At 35.4% G+C, this 24937-nt stretch overlaps 1 pseudogene; it reads left to right on the plus strand.

Annotated features, from left to right (window-relative positions):
* The first annotated feature begins 19124 nt into the window (after window positions 1-19124).
* Window positions 19125-23236, plus strand: LOC102011574 (annotated as a pseudogene).
* The last annotated feature ends 1701 nt before the right edge of the window (window positions 23237-24937 follow it).

Consider the following 24937-nt stretch of genomic DNA (forward strand, 5'->3'; position numbering starts at 1 on the left):
GAATCATATTTAATTTTTTTTGCTTTTTATGCTCAACATTAACATTTGTCAAATTCATCTACATTGCTACATTTAGCCAGTGGTGTATTGGGCTAACTCATACCACCTCCTGAGAGTTGATTAAATGTGTATCTTACCAAGCCCAGGTCCAGTGAAATTACATTGGTAGTTTGAATTTGGCCATGGTAGGAGTATTTATGTCATGAAAATTGGCACATGTATAAATCAGAACTTTTTCTTTCAGAGGGCTAGTTTTTAAATATTATCCATCACACTAGTGTATTTAACTGTAAACCATTTCAGTTGTTGTACCTTGTTTTATCATTTATATCTGAGTTTATCTATTTTTTCTCTTGATTAACAACAGCTTTTTTCCAGTTTTCTGCTGTTATAGAACCTTCACCTATTTACTCTCTTATACATATATCCTGATGTATACAAGCACCCACATGTGTCAGGTGTACCCCTTGAAGCAGAATCACTTCAGGCTTTCCTCTTTACCTCTGCGTTGCCCCCTGATCTGTATGCAGCAACTCCTTTATAGCTTGGTAGTACTTTTATGCTTCTTATTTGCTTGTTTTCTTGCTAATACTTTGTCCAATTTTTAAAATTTTGTTTTGACTGTAATGTTTTTAATGAGAAGGCTGGCATCTAAAAAAGGTTTCCTCTTAGTTTTCCTTCATAGCCCAGTGACAACATGGAGCTTTTCCTGCTTGCATTACAACACTAGACAAATACCTGAAATGCTTAGACAGGGATGTTTTAGAGGCTTTTTTTTGAGCCAGAGCCTAGCTATGTACTTCAGGCCAGTCATGAACTCATTATGTAACCTGTGGTAGCCTCAAGCTCAAGGCAATCCTCCTCCCTTAGCCTCCTGAGTGTTGCAGTTAGAAGTATGTGCCACTATGCCTTGCTTACAGGAAGTCTTTAATGAATATTTAGAATTATTTTCCCTGTAAGTAAAACTGATGTCCAAAAAGAATAAAAATCACACAGTGTCTTGGTTACTTCCATGATGCTGGGACAAACTACCAATGCCCACAAGTTAAAGGAGCAAAAGCTGTTTCAGCTGTTTCCAAGGCAGGGTGGCATGGTAGAGGGACATTATAGAGGAGAAATTGTCCTTGATTGGGCAGGCAGAAGGCAGTAAGCAGCAAGAAGCAGAAGCAGCAGTGAAGCAAGCCTCCCTTTCCTTTTTATCCCATCCAGGCTACAGGCCTTTTGAATGGTATTACCTACACCCAGAACAACGCTAAGCCAATCAGTGTACCGATCCAATTATGATATTCTTAATCCATATTCACACACCCTTAATCCACATTCACCCACCCTAGATCCAGCCACCTCTGAAAAGCCCCAGCTGTGAGCGCCTGAAGTTTTGGGGGGACATCTGTATATGAGCCATAAAGTGGTGTTTCTCTATCTTACACACACTTTAGTTTAGAGCACAACATTCTGCTCACAGTGAACATCAATTCTGAATGTGAGTGATGATTTGCTATACTTTAACATAGAATGTTCTGAGGCAAGACTTCAATAAGTGTATATGGTTCCTGCCTTCTGTCTTTATTCAAGTCGTATGTATGCTTCAGGAGATTGTGGAGATTAAGGAAGAATGAAAAGCAGAGATAAGATGAAAAATGCCACACATCATTAGTTTACCTGAATGTACATGACACTCTTTTCGCTCTGACTAGTATACTAGTATAAGGGCTTATACTAGTATAAGGGCTGTCCAAAGTCTCCACTTGGCTTCTTTGTATTCTAGACATTTTCTAACCCCCTATATGTACATTTTAAAACTCCTAAACCTTGCTTATGCAGAATTATATTTTCTACATGATGAAAAAAATCTAATTCCTATCAACGCATTTCCCTCCCTAGGAGATATATTTTAGTGACATTTTTATTTCACATTTTAGCTTCAAAAATTACTCCCTATCCTTGGAGAATATTTGGAGAATATTTGAGGGCAAACCATGCATATTAGGTACTAGATTTATCTATGTTATACAATCTTCCAAAGATGTCATAACAGTGCTAAGATTGAAAAAAAAACACCCAAGTAAATATTTATGCAGTGGAAATAGAAAGCAACAAAATAATACACAAAATAATAACCTTTCTGGAGCTTATCATACAATTGAAGGTCTGAAGACAATATAAAGTGAATTCCAAATGATGGTAAGACCACTGTAGGAAGAGGTACACACAAGGTGTTTCACTCTGGTAAAGCATGAAGAGATGTCCTACACAAAATCAAGTGAGAATGAAGCTAAAATTTTAAAAAATTGCTGAAGACCTAGTGTGACTTTGAAGAATATCTTAGAACTCTACTCTCTCCCCAGGTCTTTACCATGAATCTTTGCCAGGTACTCAAAAGAAATACAATGGGAATGGAAAGGAGATCCAAGAGAACATATGTGAAATATTACTCAATTCCTAGACCTCTCTCCTTGCAGGGAACACTCTTTAATTTAGAGTCCAGGCAAAGATTCATTGCTTCTGGGGGAAAGGTAGAAAGAAATGCCACCCCCACTGAGTCAGAGAGATCCAAAGCCTTCTGAGCAAAGATTCATTGCTTTGAGGAGGTGGGGGAAAAGCAAAGCAATTTGTACCTAGGAGACAGAGATAAGAAATGCTCTTTTCCCAAGTCACAAGCAAAATTATTGCCATAATTATACCCTGAGGCTTTGTTGTAGTCAGTGTTTACCAGGGAAAAGATTTAACACAGCACACATAATTTATGGGATTATTTTATAATTTTCACCCAAAGAGTCAAATGCAAAAGAATGTAGGAGATCTTTCCACACATTAGAGAACCAAAAAAATCCAGCTGAGAGCCTGGATTCCACAGCAATGTCCTTCACAAGTCCAGCTGAAGACCTAGAGCCCACCACAATGTCCTCCAAGAGTCAAGCTGGAGGCCCAAACCCATGACAATGTCTCATGCAAGTCTGTATTAAAGATCTGCTCTGAGAAGGGCTAAAGGTCAGTGGTGGAAGCTGGAAAATCTATGCCAGTGGAATGAATGATTTGTGCAAGCAGGCTGAGGGATCTGCACTGGAGCCAGGAAGTGACACCCAAGGTAAGGATCAGAGCTCCCCCGAAGAGAACCGCAGCCATTCTCAGTGACAGCAAGGACCTGAACTCCTCCAACAATGAGAACAGCCGAGTTCATATCAGAAAAGCCAGTGTGACAGTTTCTCCAGCAGTATAAACAGCACATCATCTTCCCCTCCAGTTCTCTTTTTATGCTGTTGGCAATAATCCTCAGATGGGCCTTCCACACCTAGCACCATGCTGATTCAGTTCAGCTGGGCATTACAAATTGCCTATTAGTTAATCTTTCACAGGCTTATACCAAGTAACAAGAAACAACAATCTACCATGTAGGAAAGAGACAAGAACCTCTTACTACTATTCCCAAGATTTTTTACTTCTGGGAAGAACATAATCCAAAGCCTTTACGTGTGGGAGAGAGGCAGAAAACACTCCCATTTGAGGTCTTTTTCAGATACAAGAATGAATTTGGTTGCCATAGGGGTAGGAAGACAGGAAAACTGAGATATCCCTAGGAGTAAATAGCCAAAGACTAAAGCTGGGGAAAGACAACTGAGAATTTGCCCCTACACATTCCCAAGATGAGCCCCATACCAAATTACAATGAATAGTGAATCCTTTGCTCTTGAAGAAGGGCAGGAGTACATAGAGAGAACTCAAGTGACAGATAAATGCAGGACCTTTTAAAATCTGAGAGAGAAGCAGGTAAACATGAACAAAACCTTCTGATGCTGAAGATCCCACATTAACTAAATGCTAACAGCATCTTACCACTGGAAGAATTTGAAGTTTGTAGGATGGAAAATAAAACAGTAATAACAAAACTAAATTCAGTTTTATTATCAAGTATATTGATTTAAACTACTCCTGACTAATAGTCTGACAAAGCAATATATGATCTAGGTGTAAGTACCGTTTATCTCACTCTCTAAACAATGTCCAACATTCAAACAAAAATCATGAAACTTGAATAAAAAAGCAAAAGTGAACCATGATCAGGAAATAAAGTAGTAAACATAACCAGACTGGTATGGCTTGAACCTAGAAGTCCCCCTAAGACTCATGTGGTAATAGGTGGGGCTTTCCAGAGGTGGCAGGATCTAGGGTGTGTGATGCTGGGATTACAGCGCTGATGGCGCAATGCTAGGATAAAGGGTGCCCAACCCTGCTTGTGAATGTACCATCCAGGTATATTCCTGGATGGAATACAAGAAACAGAAAGAGGACTGTTGCCATCTCTTGTCACTTGCTGCTTGCTAACTTGTGCCTGCCCTGCTTTGCCATGGGCTGTTTCTCCTCTGGAATTCCCCTCTGCCATTCCACCCTGCCTTGGAGCCCGCTGACTTAGACTGAAACCTCTACAAACTGTGAGCTACAATAAAGTTTTCCTCGTTTAAATTTGGGTGTCAGATATTTTGTTTTAGCAATGAGAAAAGTAACCATGACACAGATCTTGAGATAATTTCAATATTGGAACAACTGAATAATATTTTTGTGTGTAGTACTGGGGATTGAACCAAGGTCCTTGACATTGATCTACATCTCCAGTCCATTTTTTTAATTTCAATTTTTAAAATATTGAGACGGGGTCTTACTAAGTTACCCTAGTTGGGCTTGAATTTGCTTTGGCCTCCCAGGGTTCTGTGATTACAGGTGTACTCCACGATATCTGACAAATAGGATATTTTATATAGCTCTGGTTAAGTTAAAGTTGAGCAAAAGATGGACAGCATGAACAAATGAAGATTTTGAGCAGAGAGATAGGAACTATTAAGACAGAGTTAAATGGAAATTCAAAATATAAAAAAACCTAGAGATAAAGAATTTCTTCATTGTGTTAATCACCAGTCTAAACAGTTCATCTCAGACTGAACTGAACCAAGAAGTCAGCAAACTAGAAAATACGCCAATAGAAATGATCCAAATAGAAATAAAAACATAAAAAGGGTACAGAAACAGAATTTTCAAAAGCTATGGGAAAACACCAGAGAGCTAACACAAATGTAATAGGTGTACCACAGAAAAATGGAGCAGAAGATATTTTTAAATGATAATTTTCCAAAATTAATGAAAAACAAATTACAGATTCAAGAATCATAGAGAACAAGAAGTATAGAATATATTTTTAAAGAGTGGATATGTGTGTATTCAACTAGATATATCATAGTCCAATTTCTGGAAATCAAGAACAAAGATAAAATTTTGAAGGTGACTACAAAAAAATGAAACATTATGTAAATGGAACAAATGAGAATTAGAACAGATTTCATGTCAGAAGTTATAGCATAGGAAGCCATGGGGCAATTTGTTTAAAGTTCTGAAGGAGAAATAAATTATCAAGCTAGAATTCTATACTCAGCAAAATTTTGTTTCATAAAGGAAGATGACAGAAAGATTTTTCTTCAGAAAAACAAGAAGAAAATCTGATGCTAATAGATCTAGTCTACAGTGAATCTAAAAAGTGTTACAGGCAAAAGAAATACGATAACAGAAATTGGGATCTGCCTAAAAATTACCAGAAATGGTAGAAATGAGGGCAAATATAAATCTTTTTCTTATTTGTAACATTTTTTTAAAGGAAATCAAGAATATTAGTAATGTATTATGAGATTTCTGACATATATAGAAATAATAAGTGTACATAAGTAAAGTTCATGACAATAGCACAGATGACAGAAGAAATACAAGTATATTGTTGTAAGGGTCTTATAGGTGAAGTATATGGTATTATTTGAAGTTATAATGTGGTCAATTCAATTCGTGTGTTGTAAGCCCTAAAGCAACTGCTAAAGTGTAACTAAAAATCAATAGTGCAGGTATAATAGAAACATAAATATATTTTCAGCAATGCAAAGCATAGAGAGGAAAAATAACTAAGAAAATGAAGTAATGAAAAACAACTAGAAGAAAAAAGAGTATTATATGACCAGATAAGTAATTATATAAAATAAAATTGCTCTAGTCCATTAAAATTTTTTATAAGTTGGTTTAAAAACATAAAATTCAAGTCAGGCACAATGGCACACACCTATGACACTAGGTACTTGGGAGGCTGAAAACAGGATTGCAAGTGCTAGGTCAGCTTGATCAACTCAATAAGACCCTGTCTCAAAATAAAGGTATTTTGAAAAACAATAAAATAAAAAATGGGCTGAGAATGTAGCTCAGTGCTAGTGCACTTGTCTAACATGCTTGAGTCCCTGGGTTCAATCTCAGATACTGAGAAAAAAATTAAAATTTAACTGGATGCTATCTATGAGAAACCTACCCCAAACACAAAGACAAAGAATATACCAAAATGAAAGAATAGCGATATCAGGCAAATGCTAATCAAAAGAAAGTTGGGCTGGATGTAATAATATAATTCACCATATTAACAGTATGAAAAGCGAATAAAAGCATATGTTCATCACAATACATGCAGAAATGGCATTTGCAAATTCAACATAAACTCATGATTTAAAAGATTTTAGCAAATAAAAGACATGAGGTGATTTCTCTCAATCTGATGACGAACATCGGTGAAATATGGCCAGCATGGTACTTAAGAGTGACTGAACAGTTTCACATTGTGATTAGCGGGGAGGCAAGAATGACTGTTCTCTATTTACTCACCATTGTCCTGGAGATTCTGCCCACTAAAATAAGGTAGAGAAAAAATAAATACACACTGGTTCGGAAGGAGGAAACAAAGTTCTTTTTATTGTTATGTTACATGGTTATCCACCAAGAAAATACCAACTAATCTACAAAAAGTTACTAGAATTAATAAATTGGTTTAGCGAAATAGAAGGTCAATATCCAACATCAGTTCTATGTTCATATACTAAGAATGAACAATTAATAAATTTGTAATGGTTTCAAAAATAATAATTATTTTTTTGTCCCGGGAATCGAACTCAGGACCTTGCACTTGCCAGGCAGGCGCTTGTGCCGCTGAGCTATATCCCTGGCCCGCAAAAATAATTACTTGGGGAAAATTTAACAAAATAAAGTTTAAGATTAGTATTATGATATGAAGAAGACATTGCTGAGAGAAATTGGGAAAGACTTAAGTAGAGAAATACACTGTTAGTGGACTAGAAGAACTGATGTGCTTAACGTGAATTCTCCATGAAGTTTTTGTGTAATAGAAAAGTATTCAGTTCCATATGTTGGACTGTAACTTGCATTTGCATCTTTGTAGCACTTGCCACACAAAGTGGTGGGCCTCAAGACTCACTGATGTCCTTTCCTAGATGGCTTATTGAAGGCTGGTAGTTAGCAAATTATTGGTGAGTAAATAAATTAATGTAATTTTTCTATATGCTAATATTTCCTTCTAACCTTGTGTTTCAAGAAAGTAAGAGGGGATATCCTTATCGTTACAAACATAGAAATGAATTTAGTTTATTCTAGTCTGCAACAGGTAATGATATGGAGTGCCTAATCAGTGAAAGAGTAGAAAGACTAAATAATCTGAGAAAAGTTTGTATTTAGGTAAAATTATTGTTATCAGTGTCTAGATGTCCCCCCAAAGACTCATGCAGTCAAAAGTGAGTCTTTTCAGAAGTGGCTGGATTTAGGGTGTGTGATGCTGGGATTGATTTATGGTGCAATGCTAGGCATAAGGGCACTAGGATTAAGGATGTGAGTGCTACTCGTCCTAAGGCAGGTAGCCTGGAAAAGATATAAGAAAAAGCTGTGGTCTTACCACTCATTGCTCCTTGATCATAGTTTGCTTGCTGCTCTGGCTGTCTTCTGTCTGCCATGAACTGTTTCTCCTCTGTGATGTGCATCTGCCATGGCAACCTGCTTTGGAGCCAGCTGATTATGGACTGAAACCTCTACAAAATTTGAGCTAAATGAACACTTTTTCCCTTAACTTTGGGTGCTGGATATTTTGTCTCAGCAAGAAAATAATTAAGACAATTATCTTTATCTTTTTCTGTGTACTACTATCAAAATTTTATTTCTTTTTTATGGGTGGGGATGTGGAGGGGCTTGAACCCGGGACCTTCACAATAAGCTACAGCCCCATCTCTCTCTCTCTCTCTCTCTCTCTCTCTCTCATCTTGAGACTAGTCATCTGAGGGAAGATTCAAATTTGTAATCCTAGTACCTCAGCCTCCCAGATGCTCTGATTATAGGCTTGAACCATTACACCTAGCTTTGTCTATTATTAAAACTGTATTAAAATCTTCCTTCATCGTTAGTGTATCTTATTCATTTAATTTATAAGTACTATTTAAGGAAATAACTTTATATTTTATGTAGAAAATTTATTTTAAAATATGTACAATTGTATTGCCTATGTATTATTTTAACTGTTTTATTTAACATCTGTAACATTTCCATGTATTTTGTTACAGAAGATGTTGTGTCCTCTATGTTTAAAGAGGACACAACATATATATATATGGCTTGTGGCCTGCTTTGGTATGGGTTTAAGAGTGTCATCTGAAGTATCATCCCCAATTTGGCAATATTAAGAGGTAGTGGAACATTTACAGTTAGAGTCTAGTGGAAGATGGTTAGGACACCCTAGGAGGGTTTAATGTAGTTCTTATGGGATCTTTGTTAGTTTCTGCAGGAAGGTGTTGTTACAAAAGAAATGCAAACTTGGGGCTTGAATCACTCTGGCTTCCTGTCTTGGCATGTGGCTACTCTATTTATCACGTGTGTTACCATCACGATTGTATACACCATATTGTGATGTAGTTAGAGGGTCCTCACCAGAGACCAAGCCAATGGGGCAACCCAGTGTTGGATTTACAGCCTTCAGAAGTCTGAACTAAATAAATCTCTTTTTAAAATATGTTATCCAGGTTCTCGGGTATTTTGTTTAATCAACAGAAAATGGAGTACTACAGGTCCCAGTAAATCCTTCCTAGAATTTAAATCTGCACAAGGAGTAGTGCTTAATCAAATTAAGATAGAATTTAACTTTTAGAAAATGATTACCTCTGTTTCTACTTCTTTGAAACCCAAATGTATTAAATTTGTCTTATTTTCTTTATTTACATTACAGCAATATTGGTTCCTTTTAGGAGCCAGTGAAGGTAAAATGAAGGCTCAAAGAAAAAAAAGTGTTTTTCTACTGTGCACAGTGTGTTCCTGTGTGTAAAATCCCAACTTTGTTATTATTGTTAGAAATAAATCTTGAGGCCTCTAGTGTTTCCACTGAGATCACAGAGCCATCCTCCTAGGATAGAGGTTATTAAAAAGCAGCATCGTGAATCAAATCAGTTTGTGAGCAGTATGTACAAAATGTATGGTCCCCTTTAAACCTTCTGTTAAGAAAGGTATAGGACTGGAGAAGAGCAATTTATCTGAACTTCCTAGGAACCAATAATAGTAAAACTCCTAGGCCCTGCATATATGCAAAAATTATGTTTTGTGGATCATAAATATATTTTATAAAAGTAAGTAGAAGCTTATCATTATTGTTATGAGGTGTGAAGAGTAAATAAAATCCTAATTTAAATATGTTGGAACAACTTGGAAAACCTAGGAATATGTCAAAATACGTAATTTTAAAAAAATGAGCATTTCTTTGTTGTCTTTTGTGTGACTCCAGGCCAAATAATTTATACTTGGAAAGATAAATACAAACAGGTCTACAACATTAATCAAATATGCGTCATTTTTCCCTGCCTGTGTTTGTTATGGTTTAGATCTAAAATGTATCTCAAAAGTCTTGTGTTCAGAGGTAGGGCTTTTGGATCTAATATTTGGTGACCCTCTGAGGTCAAAACAATACTTTATTGTATCCATTTACCTTGAACCACAGGTCTTTTATGATGTGGTTTTGGAAAGTGGAAGGATCATGGGGTTGCTATACTCATCCACTGATGAGTTCATACCGGAATGTGCTATCAGAAGGTGGGGCCTGGTCTGAACAGGTGTGTCACTGGGAGTGTAACCTAGAAGGGTATATTCTTGTCCATTGCTCTTCCTCTTGCTCTTTCTGCTTCCTGTTCACATAGCAGCTTTCTTCTGACATGCACTTTCTCCATGCTGTTTTTGCTTTGGAGCCAGATGTCCATGAACTGGACACACTGAAACTGTGAGCCAAAATAAACCTCTCATCTTTTAAATTGTGGATGCTGGTATTATGTCTTAGCTATGGGAAAGCTGACCAATATAGTGCTCAAGCAGTCCTCCTCCATAATTGTACTGGAAATATTATTCTTTATCCCTTGTCCTTGTGTATATGTCACCCATATTCCTTGACTCTATTACCTCACTAAATAAATGGTTACCCTCTGAAGACAAAACACTACTTTGATATATTCATTTACTTTAAACCATGGGTCTTTTAATTTGATATGTTATTGTGTGTGAGGATTTGATGTGCATGTCAAATTAAGTATTTATCTTCATCCTTGGTTTATCGGAAGTAGGATGAAGCAATGCCCACATATTTCCATGAGGTGTCATGTCTTTTAATATAAATGAATCCTCCTTCCCATTTTTTTCTCTTTTTATTTTGGAAATATATAAAAATTATGTAATTTTTAGAGAATTTATTTTATGGAAAAAAGTAAAAGTTTCATAACAAGATGATAGAAGAATAACAATAATTAATACATTGTGTATTATTATCTTTAAAGTAGTTACTCAGAGCACAATATACAGGCACAAAAAATTCTCCAATTGATACTAGCACAAACCTTCATTTCGTATGAATCAAGAGACATTAATAGTATAACTAACTTGCATTTTTTCTCCCTTTTCCCTTTTCCTCCCTTTTTTCCCATCCATTTTCTGGTTGTAGAAATGTGGACCATTTTCCTGTTGGATGGCCCATGTGTTCAATTTGTCAGTTCGCTCCTCATAATATCACTTAACTTGTTCTTCTATACCACTTATATTTTGGTTAGTGGTACTTAGTACTAGAGGCTTGATTAGGTTTAGCATCCACAGTGTTGGTAAAAATGTTTCATAGAAGAGTCAGTATGCTTGATATTGCATATCACCTCTGAAGATTCACAGTGTAGATCATCTTACTATCAATTGATCAATGAATTTAGTTGTCAGTAGCTTGCCACTTCTATTCTCAATTTTCCCCTTATATTTATATGTAACGGTTTTATTCTTTCATAATTTGAAGAATCAATTGTTTAATTATGGGTTACAAGTAGTTATTTTCTAACTGATTACTATAAAATGTTTCTTAGAGGAAAAGAAAGGTAAATTCTTATTGTTACTTGCCCATTTTTATAACAAATTTATATCCCATTTCTTCCATTTTTGTCCAATAATGGTATTTTTCTTTCTCATGTATTTATTTTTGAATATAATTAGGTACACAATATTTAATATATTCAATATGTCTTAGCAATTATATTATATGAATTATTTAATTTAATGCTCAAATTGTCCCTTATTTGGCCAAAAAATTCCCCTCAGGTTGGCTCTGTTCTCCTCTTGTCATTACCTTTTAGTCTGTGGTCACTTTCTTTCCTCATAGCACAATATACTTGTGTATTTTTTGACTCAAACCTAGAAATCAACTCGAAGGATTCATTTCTCTTGATAGGGAATGATATTTAGAGACCAAAATCTGAGTACTTAAGAGTGACACTGCTGTTGAGTTGTCAGTGTATCTAGGTCATTTTGTAAGACAGATCTAAGACTTACATATCTTTAAAATAAAAATAATAATAACTTCTTGTTAATAATTTCAATTCAAATGTCATTTTATTGAGATAATTTGATCTTATATTTGGATTTCTTTTCTTCTACAATAGTCTGATAGTAATTTATTTGCATTACTTACACTGTAAAACACTGTAGCCCTAAAGTACTACTGATACTATTACTAATATTTTAGCTAAAGAACTTTTAAGATTTCTTTGCAGTTCTAGTTTTCTTGAGAAAATATTCCATTAACGATGTACCTTTAAAGTACCAGATTCTAAAGCTACTTGAAATAAAGTGTTTCCCTTTTATGTCATCAACCTAGTAAGCCATTACATTTTTTTATGGCACTGGGTATTGAACCTAGGGCCTTTATACTGAAATACTCTATGTCCCCCCTTTTTTTTATTTTGAGACAGTGTCTTTCTAAGTTGCTCAGTTGTCCAGGATCGGTTTGAACTAGCAGTCCTGTTTCCTCAATCTCTTAGAGTGCTAAGATCACAGGTATGTAACCCTGTTTCCTCAGTGTCCCGTTTCCTCAGTCTGTCAGACTGCTAAGATTACAGGTATGTACCACCACTTCTGCATTAATTTATTTTAGAGTATTTAAACATTCTAGATATTGCTTCCTTTTAAAACTCAATTTTATATCTGGACATATAGAATGATTATGAGTCCAACATGCAAACTACGTCATAAGCCATATTCAGAGAAGTGTTACTTTCTTTACCTTCCCGTTTACTATCTATTTTTCTTCCCACTAAAGATAAACATTTTTATAATTTTTTGGTTCAGTCTTACAGTTTGTGAGGGAAGGGATGAAAATATAAACATGTATGTCTTCTTATGTTTACATTTCCTTCATTGTTTACACAAAATGTAGCATACTATATATAGTGGCTGTAACTAATAACTGGTCTAGCAAATCACTAGATATCATTGTAAAATGATTTTCTATATTCATTTTGTGGCTAGTTAGTATTCCAATTATTAAATCAGTCCCTTTATGATAGAAATGTAGATTATGTTTGCTCTTTTATACATAAATAATGTAAAGAATGACTATGAATAAGTGCTTTCAGACATTTGAAAATTTATCTTAGAGATAAAAGTCACATTGCTGAGATATAACGTAAATATGTGTGATTTTCTTAGATCTGATCAAATTCATTTCCATAGAAATTATGTCATTTCGCATCCCTATGAGTGATATATAATTGTGACTATTTCCCTATAGATTTGCCAACTGAGCCTGTTGTTAAATTATTGTATTTTGGTCAATTAGTTTGTGAATGACTACAGCTCAGTCTAGCTTTAATTAGCAAATTTTATAAAATAAGCAAGACAGAGTATATATTTAGAGTTTTAAAACCCACTTTTGTGAGTTTAAATTCATATCTTTTGTGCATTTACCATTAAAAAAACTACCTGCTTCTTATGCTTTATTTTGGCAATCTTTTATATAAGAATTATTAAACTTTTCTTGTGATATAAATTACAAATTTATCTTCCCAATTTGTCTTTTGATTTTCTTGGTATGTTTATTGCCACGCAAAAAATTAAAATGCAATGAAATTTATCTGTATTGTTTCATTGCTTCTGAATTTTGAGTTAAAATTCAAAATTTTTTTCACTCCCAGGCTATATCCACCCATATTTTATTTAGTACTAGTATAATTTCATAAATTCTCTGAAAATTTTGTTACTTAAAACTTTTAAGATATTGCATCTTTCTTTTTGTGCTTGATTTTATATTTGAATGCTTAAAATGAGTTTAATTTTGAAACTATATAAAGCATATTTAGAAAAGTGTTACTTTCTTTACTCCTCCATCTACCTGTTTTAAATTATATTATATTTAAATCTCTGATATTTTTGAAATGTATTCTTATGCATGACTATGACTTTTTTAAAGGAAAAAGAATTTTTAAATATCCATTAAACTTTTGGCATCAAGACCGTAAGCCAATTTAAACACTCAACTGAAGAAGATATGAGGGAAGGACTTTATATCCATCCAAGCTGACTTTCCAGTGAGACACCATAGACATGTAGGAGCATGCAAGAATTTAAGGAAAATTGTCCCCATGAACACTTTCTCACTAACCTACTAGAAAACAAACTTCAGAAATCCAAAATAACTGAAGAGACATTGAGAGAAGAACTAGCTTTTACATCTCAGACACATAATTCTATGGAGTTTAAATGATAAAACAAGACAATAGAAGATTTTTTATAAGAGAAAAATGGACTAGGGAGAGTATATCAAAAGGAGCATAAGTTTAATTGCCTTGTTAAGTACTGTACTGAATTATTTTCTTCCTGCTGCTATAACAACTACTGCAAATTTTGTGGCTTAAAACAATACAAATATATTGCTTATAGATATAGAGTTCAGAAAACAATGCCAATTTGTTGTCTTTACACACATGGAGTTTAGAAGTTCAAAATGAGTCAGTAGGGTTACATTCCTTCTAGAGGCTCTAGAGGAAAAATCTATTTCCTTGTGTTTTCCAGCTTCTAGAGGAAGTCTGCATTTAATGACTTGTGGCTATATCATGCCAACCTCTGCGTCTGTTATTATACCTCTTTCTGACACTGACCCTTTTTCTTCCCACTTACAAGGACCCATTGATTGCATTGACTCACTTAAATAATCCGGGGGGTGATTGTCTCATCTCAAGGTCTTTAAGTGAATCACATATGCAAAGCCCTTGTGCTGTATAAGGTAACACATTTAGAGGTTTGGGGAATGAAGACATGGGCATCTTTTAGAATGGCATTATTCTGCGAATCACAGGTAGTAACTTGGATTTAAAAAAATAATGTTTCATATAGGATCATGGTTAAGAGATAACTAAGGGGCAAAAAAACCCAACTAACACATTTCATTATTACCCATGGCAGGGAAACAGTACAGAGTGCAGTTAAAAAGAGATGTATGTGTGTGTGTGTGTGTGTGTGTGTGTGTGTGTATATATATATATAATCCATTAATGCAAAATCATAACTCTATCTAAATATCAGATTATATAACATAAAAGAGGAGAATAAAAATACCTCCCAGGAAATACTGTGTTTTATGCATACTTATACATATGTATGCATATACCTACAAAAAGAGTATATGTATATATGTGTATATATAATGTATATTATATATGAAAGAAGAAAGTGGTGATAGATATACATTGATAATAGATCTTTCTGTACCCCTCAATCTAAGACAGAATAAATCAATAAAAATTTTAGAAGGATACAGGAGGCAATTAATAATGTATATGTCATAGAAAACTTTGTGCTTAGATAATAAAGGATATACTTTCTTCAAGCATACATCACTCATAAGTTTGAAAATATTTTAGGACACTGAAAAAGCATCAATAAAATAAAAAATAGAAATAAAACAAATACTATTCACCATCCATAGGACAAAAACTGAAAATTAATAATAGTTAAAAATGCTTTCTATCTGGAATATTTTTTTCATATTTACTTATTAATTTATTTTATATTTTTGGGGTTTTGAGACAAGTTCTCAGTATGTACTTCAAGCTGGCCTTGAACTCACTACTGGTATGTAGTACAGGGTAGTTTTATACTTCCAGCAATCCCCCTGCCTCAGCCTCACAAGGGGTATGATTACAGGCTTATGCCACCATGCCTAGTTTATCTGAAAAATATTTTAAACTGAACTAATAAAAAACTTTTGAATCAAAGAGCAAATAGGCCCCAAATTGCAGAATTCTTTAAAAAAAATGATTAGAGTCTGTGGGTACAATTAGAACGCCTGAGAAAATTTTAGAGCTTTAAGTACTTAAGTAAATAAAATCTGAATACAATTTTTTCTGTAAGTGCTTCCACCAGGAATATGCTTGCCCCAGCCACAGCTCCAGTAGATTCATTGCCAGAGCTGGGACTGGTTCTAATCTAAAATCTGGATATTTTGTTCATCATGGGGATTGCACATTATTATTTTTTAAATATTGCATTAAATATTTTTCATCTCATTGAAAATGGTATTTGGTACCTCCTGAAAGCAGCCAAGGTGTATGCATCATTTTCTTTATCCCAGTCTTAATATTGAGTGGGGCCTCAGAAATTATAGCTCCCTTCAAAAACACAGTAGTCATGGCCACTATGCACCAGTCCAAACTGAGTGAGCCCCTTTCGCTGCAGCAGAGAAGCTGGCAGAATCTGCATTTGCCTGAGCTGGGGCAAGCAATGAGGACATGTGATGGGACAGCCACCATGAAAGCACTACAGTCACTTAGGTTCTCATCTGAAGTTCAGCAGTTTTTTGAAGAATAAACGTCCCTCAGACTATTATAGGCCTTTACTCAATTTCCTGAGTTGGTCAATTTCCAATCTCCAGGTCGTTTTATCAATTTCACATAGCTTCATAGTTATTATTTAGGAAAGAGGATTTGCCCATGTCCTCGTGTGACTTTAACCAGAAGTCTACCCTCAGGTCAGCATTTTTAATGTGAACAACTAAAGGAGTTTGAAGGAGTAAAGGCAAGAAATAACCAGTACAAAACCCCAGATATGTGGGCTATTATCAGTATTTTTAAAGGCCTAACTGAAATAGCATATTCATTTCGATAAAAATGTCTATAATAATTAAAAGGATTGCTTACCTGGTTTCCATTGTAATCACATCATTTCCGGGTAATATCACACTTAATGTTCAGAAGCTGCGTTCAGTAGTCATAGGTGTTTGTGATCAACTAAAAACAGAAAAGCAAATCATGATTTAATGTAGTTTGTTTTCTGGACATTGCCTTTCAAAATATGAAGTCTGCAGAGGAAAGAAGTAGTAAATAAGTGCTGTTTGATGATTGAAAGTTTGAATTAGTACTTTAAAGGAAATTTGGAGCAGGCATTTTTTTCTAAGCTGAGAAAATATTAAAAGATGGAAATGAAGTAAACACACTTCAAAGGTTTCCTGAGGCTGGGCTTGGAATTAGGAATTTTGATCTCAGTAGGAAAAAGAAACTAATACACTGACAAAAAAATTCTGTGCTTCTTCTCTTTTGCTGATGGCAACAAAATATACAACTCATACTGTAAAATTGTAACATTTCCTGTATGAGCTCTTTGGAAATGAGGCATCCTGTTCAAAAATCACAAATGATGTCTAATACTCAAATACCAGCATTTGAAATTCCTCTCTAAATGTGGACAATTTTCAAATGCAGGTACCACTGTCTGGAGGCTCAATATCAGCCACAGTAAAACATTAGGGAATGCAGTTAGACCAAAAATGAGAAATCTCAAGGAGAAAGCAGGTAGAGAAATGAGGCATAGAGTTACCTGGGAAACGCTCTAAAGATCATTCCCTGCGACGAAAGTTTCCCAGGTGCAAGAGGGGAAAAATATGCTAGTCATTCTGAGAATTAATCTCGTTAAGTGGTGCTTCCTTGGATTTTCTGGTAATCATAATGAGATGAATTCATAAGTTTAATATTGGAAACTGAGGCACACATACATTTGCTTGATGTAATGGAGAATAAAAATTTAAGCAAGAAGTAGGAAGGAGACTTTGGAGGAACTACCAAATCCTTGAGGCAAAGTGAGAGGTCCAAAATTCTGTTCCTAACATTTGTTCTCACTATATGTCCTTAGTACCCACAGCAAGGCTACACATGGTGCTATATGCACCATATGCATGAATGGTTACAAGTTATCAATGAAGCTAAGGAACTGGTAAAAACTAAAATATGTCCACACGCACTATCTTATCTTGATAAATATAGCTTCCTAATAACAGACTCTCAAAGTTTATGTGTTTGATAGCTGAACTGTTAAAATTAATCATTATTATATCTATCTCATTCTATTGATGGATTGGTAATGTTTAGGTCAGTAAAAATATAAGAAATGAATTTATTAATTATTGATTATTTTCTGAAATTTTTCTTATCATCATTTTAGAAAATCCCTAATTACATCATTGTAGCCAATATTTCCATATGATTAGTGAAACTATACTATTTATACTAGCGATCTAAACTAAAATTATCTATTAAAATGAAAAATACAAATACAAATCATGTGAGTCAATGGTAGAGTGTTTGCCTAATGTGCGTGAGGCTCTGGGTTTGATTCCCACCACTGCAAGAACAAAAGAGAAAGAAATATAAATTATAATTAATAAATACACAATATAACATTTTGGTCAAAAATTTACTAAAGCTGAAAATGAAAAATATATAAATAAATCCCATTAAATGTTTTTAAAAGTTTAAATCCTGGCATTCCATATCCATTTAGTTTCTACAGTTTGCATGCTAAGTCTACACCTATACATAATCAAATTTACCAGAAATAGGAATGGTTTAGTATTTCAAAATTTCCTTTGTCATATTTCAAATACTGTGTTAATATGTAAATAATTCAAAATTAGAACACAAAGGAAAGCAAGAAAATGAATCTGCAGCATTACTGGGAGACACTTTAAAATGCAAAAACTGCTATGTTACTTATATCTGAGAAGGATGTGGAAATTGAAGTCTTTCTTTTTAGTTATCCCACGATTCAAATTCTCTCAGAACTCAAAAGAAATGCCCATTTCTACTGCTGTCAATGGCATAATCCACAAGTGTTCACAGCATTGAGATGAAATGTGATCACCATTACTTTTAAGGAGATGGGAGAAGAGATATGGAGAACTTTTTTTCTTCTTTTTTTGGTCTTTTTGAGATAGGGTTTCATTATGCAATTCAGGCTGGGCTTGAACTCACTTTGTAGCCCAGGCTGGCCTCAAACTCACACCGATCCTCCTGCCTCAGCCTCCCGAGTGCTGGGATTACGGGTGTGCGCCACCACGCCTGTCTGCAGAACCATGCTTGAGGGGCCAGAATGGCATCACTCCTAAAATTAGCTGCATAGCATTGTGCACTGTTCTGTGCCAATACTCATTGGCAGATCAAGAGTGCCAGAAGTGCCCATGTGTTTACTCATATATTTTCATGTACTTGTGCCATTACAGGTCCTCTAAAGTCTGAGCACCAGGGGAGGTGCCTTCCTTCCTTAGGTCTAAGAATAGTACTAGAAAATGTATATACTAAATATGTGAAATGGGAGAAAGAAAATGGCGTAGTGGTGATTAGTGGAAAATTCAGTCTCTCTAAGACCTAGAATCCAGACACTGGAAGATAACAACTGATGAAGAAAGAAAAGATTGCCAGGAAGGAAACGATTGGAAACATTAGAAGCTATAGATATGTTGCAAGGACAATATGTTTCTCCAGAGTGCAGAGAAAAGAACAAAACAGTCTGGACTCCTTCCTGGCTCACAACTCCTTTCAAGGAGGGCATCCCAGACATAAGGGCTCCAAGTGTTACCTGCCTACAGTGGCTGGGTGAGAGACAGCCTTGGGAACAGGCCAGAAACAGATCCCTTAGAAATTTAAACTTTGGCCCAGAAGGACATGGGCCCTACCCCACACAGGACCTGCTTGACCTGTGCTCAGAAACAGCTGGGTCTGAAAGTGCTCAGTGGTATTAAGCACTTGAACTCTTGCCCTGCTGCCTACATCCAGCAAGGATCTGTGGTCCGATTGGCTTTCCTATCCACCAATATTAGCAAGGATGTATCTCAGTGTGGACAATACCACTGCCTGGGGTAAACAGAGGGGCATCTGTAAGAAGGGGCACATCTCACACATTAACAGGTCATTAGGCTAGGCAGAGAAAATTAAGACTTGCTGTATTTCAAAACTGCAGATCCTATAAGGAAACCACTCATTCAAAAATACAGACAAGACAAGCATGGTGGTACTTGCCTGTAATCCCAGCATTTGAGAGGCTGAGGCAGGAGTATTGCCACAACTTCAAGGTCAGACTGGGCTACATAGCAAGTGCAAGGTCAGTCTGAACTACACAGTGAGGCTCTGACCCCTCAAAATAAATAGAGGAAGAGAAAAAATTTCTTCCTCTGTTTATAGACTTGTTTTTTCCTTTCTTTTTTTTCTTATACCCTCTTCTATTTTTTTTCTTTTTCCTTTTGATTTTTTCTATTTTTCATATTTTCTCCCTTTTTGTCTTCTTTTACTTGTTGTTTTTTTGTTACCTTTATCTAATTCTATCAATTCTTTCTATTCTTAATAAGATCCTTTGTCTCACTTTTCTTTCTTCCTTCTTATGTCTCATTATTTAATTTTTCAAAACTCTTTTCTTTGATTCTCCCATTCCCAATCCCATGTATTTTTAACAGTATAACATTTAAGTTTTATTAATCTTTAGATAGTTTTAACTGTGTTACTACTTTGAAATCTTTTCTATCATCAATGGAGGTAGAATTGTAACATTTAGTAGATATCTGCTGTAAGTAAATATTTGGTTTGTCTTAGTGTTTATACTATAATTATTGATTTCTAAAATTAAAAGTGGTACATTAATGATTCTTAAGGTATGTCAGTAACAGTAAGCAGTTGCCTTGGATGATAGTACGGTTGCTGATTAATTTGCTACTACCAGTTCTCATAGTCATTGCTATTAATAGGTTTTCTCTGTATGCCAATATCTGCATTACCTTGGTGACATTAACAAAACTATTGTCCATTCTTTAAGAAATGGTTGCTGAGACAATTATACTCTCTTCTCCCCAAGTTTACAGAGGTGATCAGATCTTGGGACAAAGGCAAAGGACTATATAGTTAACCATGTCCTGAACGCATCATTGAAAAGTTGACTGACTAAAGAGATCTCCATACTAGCAACAAATTCTTTCTACTATAAGTGATCACAAACCTAAGCAAAAAACAAAACATGCCAATAAACAATGGAAATATGAGGAGACAAGCAAACAAAATGCCTCCCCAAATTCCCAACTCCTCCAAAGCTGATCCATGGGGCACTGAGTGAGAAGAAAGCAAAGGCTACACAGCCAAATTATTTGAAAAGGTAACAGAAGAGATTAACACATTTATGATGGGGCCATAATTCATCTGTCTCATTGTTGGGCAGCTCGGATTTGAATTCCATTGGCTGATGTTGAATAGCTGAGCACTAGTGATTCAAGTTGTTCAATGGGAAAGTCACGCATGTACCACTGGTGGTTCAGCCCAGCAAGAATTTGTAAAACCCAGATCAATAGGTGCATGGATGCTCACAGAAGATATAACTAGACAGATGAATGTAATAAACAGAATGATCAGGGAGCTTACAGAACACACTACTAAAAAGCTAGCTTAACTAAACAAAATGATACAAAACATAAATGACTGGTTTAGCAAAAAACTAGAGTACATGAAGTGGTTTCAAACAGAAATCCAGGAGATTAAAATGTATATTGAAAGTATGGGCAGCATACAAAAAACCCCAGAAAGTTTGGGCAGCAGAAAAGACAGATGTGAAGACAGAATATCAAAATTAGAAGATAGGAGTGCTGAGAAACTTCGCTGAAGATAACAGTATGCAGTGTAGCAACCACTGTTAATTCCTAACATTTTGTTTTGCGGACATGCATTGTTTTTGTTGTTTCTGTATTGTTTTTGTTTTTGTCTTCATTGTTATTGTTTTGTTAATTTTTTTCTCTTTAGAATAAAAAAAAAATCAACTACTCAGAGATACCTGGAAAACAAGAACAGAACTTGAACAATTCATCCAAACACTATTAGATAATACAAATAAGACCAGTCTAAGATTAATTGGAATATGTGAAAAATTAGAAGATAGCACAAAGGGCATAAAGAACATTCATGGTAATAATAACAGAAAACTTTCCAAATACAGGGAAAGAATTAAATACAGTAAGTGAGGCATGTAGGATTCCAAATAGCCACAACAAAAGAGAACCTCTCTGTGTCACATCATAGTCATAATACTAGAAGTCTAACACAGGGGCAGAATCTTAAATGATGTTAGAGAAAAAAATGAATAACTTATAAAGATAAATCCATTAGAATTATAGTAGACTTCTCAATACAAACCTTAAAGTCCAAGAGAGCTTGGAATGAAGTGTTCAAACCTTAATGATCCAAACCCTGTATGATACATTTTCTGCTTTTAATAACATCCTTTCATGTAAGGTGGTTTGTGGTGAAAATAGTTCCAAGGGCTATGGATTTGTACATTTTGAGACACAGGAACCACTGAAAGAGCTATTGAAAAAATCAATGGGAAGCTTCTGAATGATGACAAAGTATCAGATGATTTAAATCTCATAAAGAATGAGAAGCAGGCCTTGGATCTAGGGCAAAAGAATTCATCAATGTTTATATCAAGAAGTTTGGAGAATACATGGAAGATGAGTGCCATAAGGATCTCTTTGGCAAGTTTGGACCTGCCTTAAGTGAGAAAGTAATGACTGATGAAAGTAGAAAATCCAAAGGATTTGGATTTGTGAGCTTTGAAAGGCATGAGGATGCACAGAAAGCTGTGGATGAGATGAATGGAAAGGAGCTCAATGGAAAACAAATTTTTATTGGATGAACTCAGAAAAAAGTGGAACGCCAGATGGAACTTAAGCACAAATTTGAACAGATGAAGCAAGGCAGGATCAGCAGATAACAGGTTGTTAACATTTATGCAAAAAATCTTGGTGATGGTATTAATGTTGAATGACTTCAGAAAGATTTCTCCATTTGGTACAATCACTAGTGCAAAGGTTAAATGGAGGATGGTTGCAGCAAAGGATTCAGATTTGTATGTTTCTCCTCCCCAGAAGAAGCCACTAAAGCAGTTACAGAAATGAAAGTAGAATTAAGGCCACCAAGCCAGTATATGTAGCTTTAGTTCAGCTCAAAGAAGAGCACCAGGCTCATCTCACTAAGCAGTATATGCAGAGAATGGCGAGTTTATGAGCTGTGCCCAACCCTGTAATCAACCCCTTGTAGCTGCACTTCCTTCAGGTTACTTCATGGCAGCTAACCCACACACTCAGAACTGTGCTGCATACTCTCCTCCTAGCCAAATTTTTCAACTAAGATCAAGTCCTCACTGGACTGCTCAGGGTACCAGACCTCATCTATTCCAGAATATGCCCAGTGCTATCCACCCAGCCACGCGTTGATTGCCATTTAGTACAATGAGACCAGCTTCTTCACAGATTCCTCAAGTCATGTCAAGACAGCACGTTGTGAGCATATCAACACAGACAATGCGTCCACATCCTGCAGCTACTGCTGCTGCACCGACTCCTGCTGTTCACACCATTCCCCAGTATAAAATGCTGTGGGATTCCACAATCCTGAGCAGCATCATAATGTATAGCCACAGGACCATGCAACAGCCTGCTGTTCATATACAAGGTCCAGAACCTTTGACTGCTTCCATGTTGGCACCTGCCCCTCCTCAAGAGCAAAATCAAATATTGGGTGAATGACTGTTTTTGCTTATTGAAATCACGCACCCTACTCTTGCTGGTAAAATCACTGGCATGTTGTTGGAGACTGATAATTCAGAAAGTATTCACATGCTTGAGTCTCCAGAGACTGTCTGTGCTAAAGTTGATGAAGCCGCAGCTGTACTACAAACCCACCAAGCTAAGAAGGCAGCCCCGAAAGCAGTGAACAGTACCACTGGAGTTCAAACTGTTTAAAATTGATCAGGGACCATGAAGAGAAATCATGCTTCACCGACGAAAAATATCTAAACATGGAAAAACTTTAAATATTATGAAAAAATATTGCAAAATTTACAATGAATTAAAAATAGAAAGGAAACTTTGAACTTTATATACTGAGCAAATGCCAGCTCTAGCAAACAAAAAAAAATACAAAAAGTAGTAAGATATGAAAATGAATTAATGTTTTATAGACCCCGGAAAAGAATTTTCAGCAATGTACAAAAATTTAAAGCATTCTTTTCTTTAATTTTGTATTCTTTATTGTGCAATAGCTCAGGATGTCTGTTGTAAGTGACAGAATTGATAACTAAGCAGAGAAATGTGGCTTAGATTATAAAATTCTTGCTTTAATAAAAATTCCTCAAACTGTGAAAAACACTAAACAATCCTGACTTTCAACCCAGACTTATATATACTAAAAACTTTCCTTCAAAGTTGATGGAGAAATAAGCTATTTTCATGAAAAAGGGAACCTAAAGAAATTCATGATAAATTACCAAAATTAGAATAAAATAAAATTATTGAGTTGGGCATGGGGGTGCATGCCTGTAACCCCAGTGCTCAGGAGGCTGAGGCAGGAGGATCATTGTGAGTTTGAGACCAGCCTAGGCTACAGTGTGAGCTCAAGGCCAGCTTGAACTGCATAGCGAGAACCTGTCTCAAAAAGACAAAAATAAAATAAAATGAAATAAATAACTAATAAAACGAATGCATATGGAACCAGAAGAGACTTAGAATAGCAAAAGCAATTCTGGGTAACATGGGCAAGACAGAAGGCATATAATCCCAATTTGAAGTTATACTATAACACTACTGTGATAAAAACAGCATAGTTCTGGTAAAACAAAGCAAAAACAGAAACAAGCAAACAAAAAGAGAGACTTGAAGATCAATGAAACACAACAGAAGATGCAGAAACAACTCCAAGCACACTCAGAGAACATATCTTTGACAAAGGGGTCAAATGCCTTCACTGGAAGAAGATAGCTTTTTCAGTGAATGGAGCTGGAAAAGCTGACTTTCCACATGTGGAACACTGAACCTAGACACATATCACTCACTGGGTACTAAACTAAAATCAAAAGGGATTCAAAGATCTAAATATTAAAATGAAACAATCTGGAGGAAGGTAAAATAGGTACAACTCTAGAAATTACAGGAGTAGGCAAAGACTTTATGAACAAAACCTCAATTGAACAGGAAATATTACACAGAATCAACAACTGAGATCACAACAAATTAAAAAGATTTTTCAAAGCAAAAGAAACCATCAACAGAATAAACAGATAATCCACAAATGAGAAAAAAATATTCTACCAGCTACTCCTCAGAAAAAGAACTAATATCCAGAATATATAAAGAACTAAAAAAACCCAATCCCCCAAATTTAAAGACCCAATCCAAAAGTGGTCATGTGAAATGAATCAACATTTCTCAGATGAAGTACAAATGGCAAATATATACATGAATAAATGCTCAATGTCATTGTTCATTCAGGAAATGCAAATTAAAACACTGAGATTCCATCTCACTCCAGAAAGAATGACTATCATCAAGAAATCAATCAATAACAATTGTTGGCAAGGCTATGGGGGAAAAAAAGGAACACTTCTCCATTGCTGGTGGGAGTGCACACTAGTACAACTAATAGTGAAATCAGTATGGAGGTTCCTT

This window comes from Chinchilla lanigera, unplaced genomic scaffold (genome assembly GCF_000276665.1).
Source record: "Chinchilla lanigera isolate Chin_1 unplaced genomic scaffold, ChiLan1.0 scaffold00115, whole genome shotgun sequence".
NCBI classification, from domain to species: Eukaryota; Metazoa; Chordata; class Mammalia; order Rodentia; family Chinchillidae; genus Chinchilla; species Chinchilla lanigera.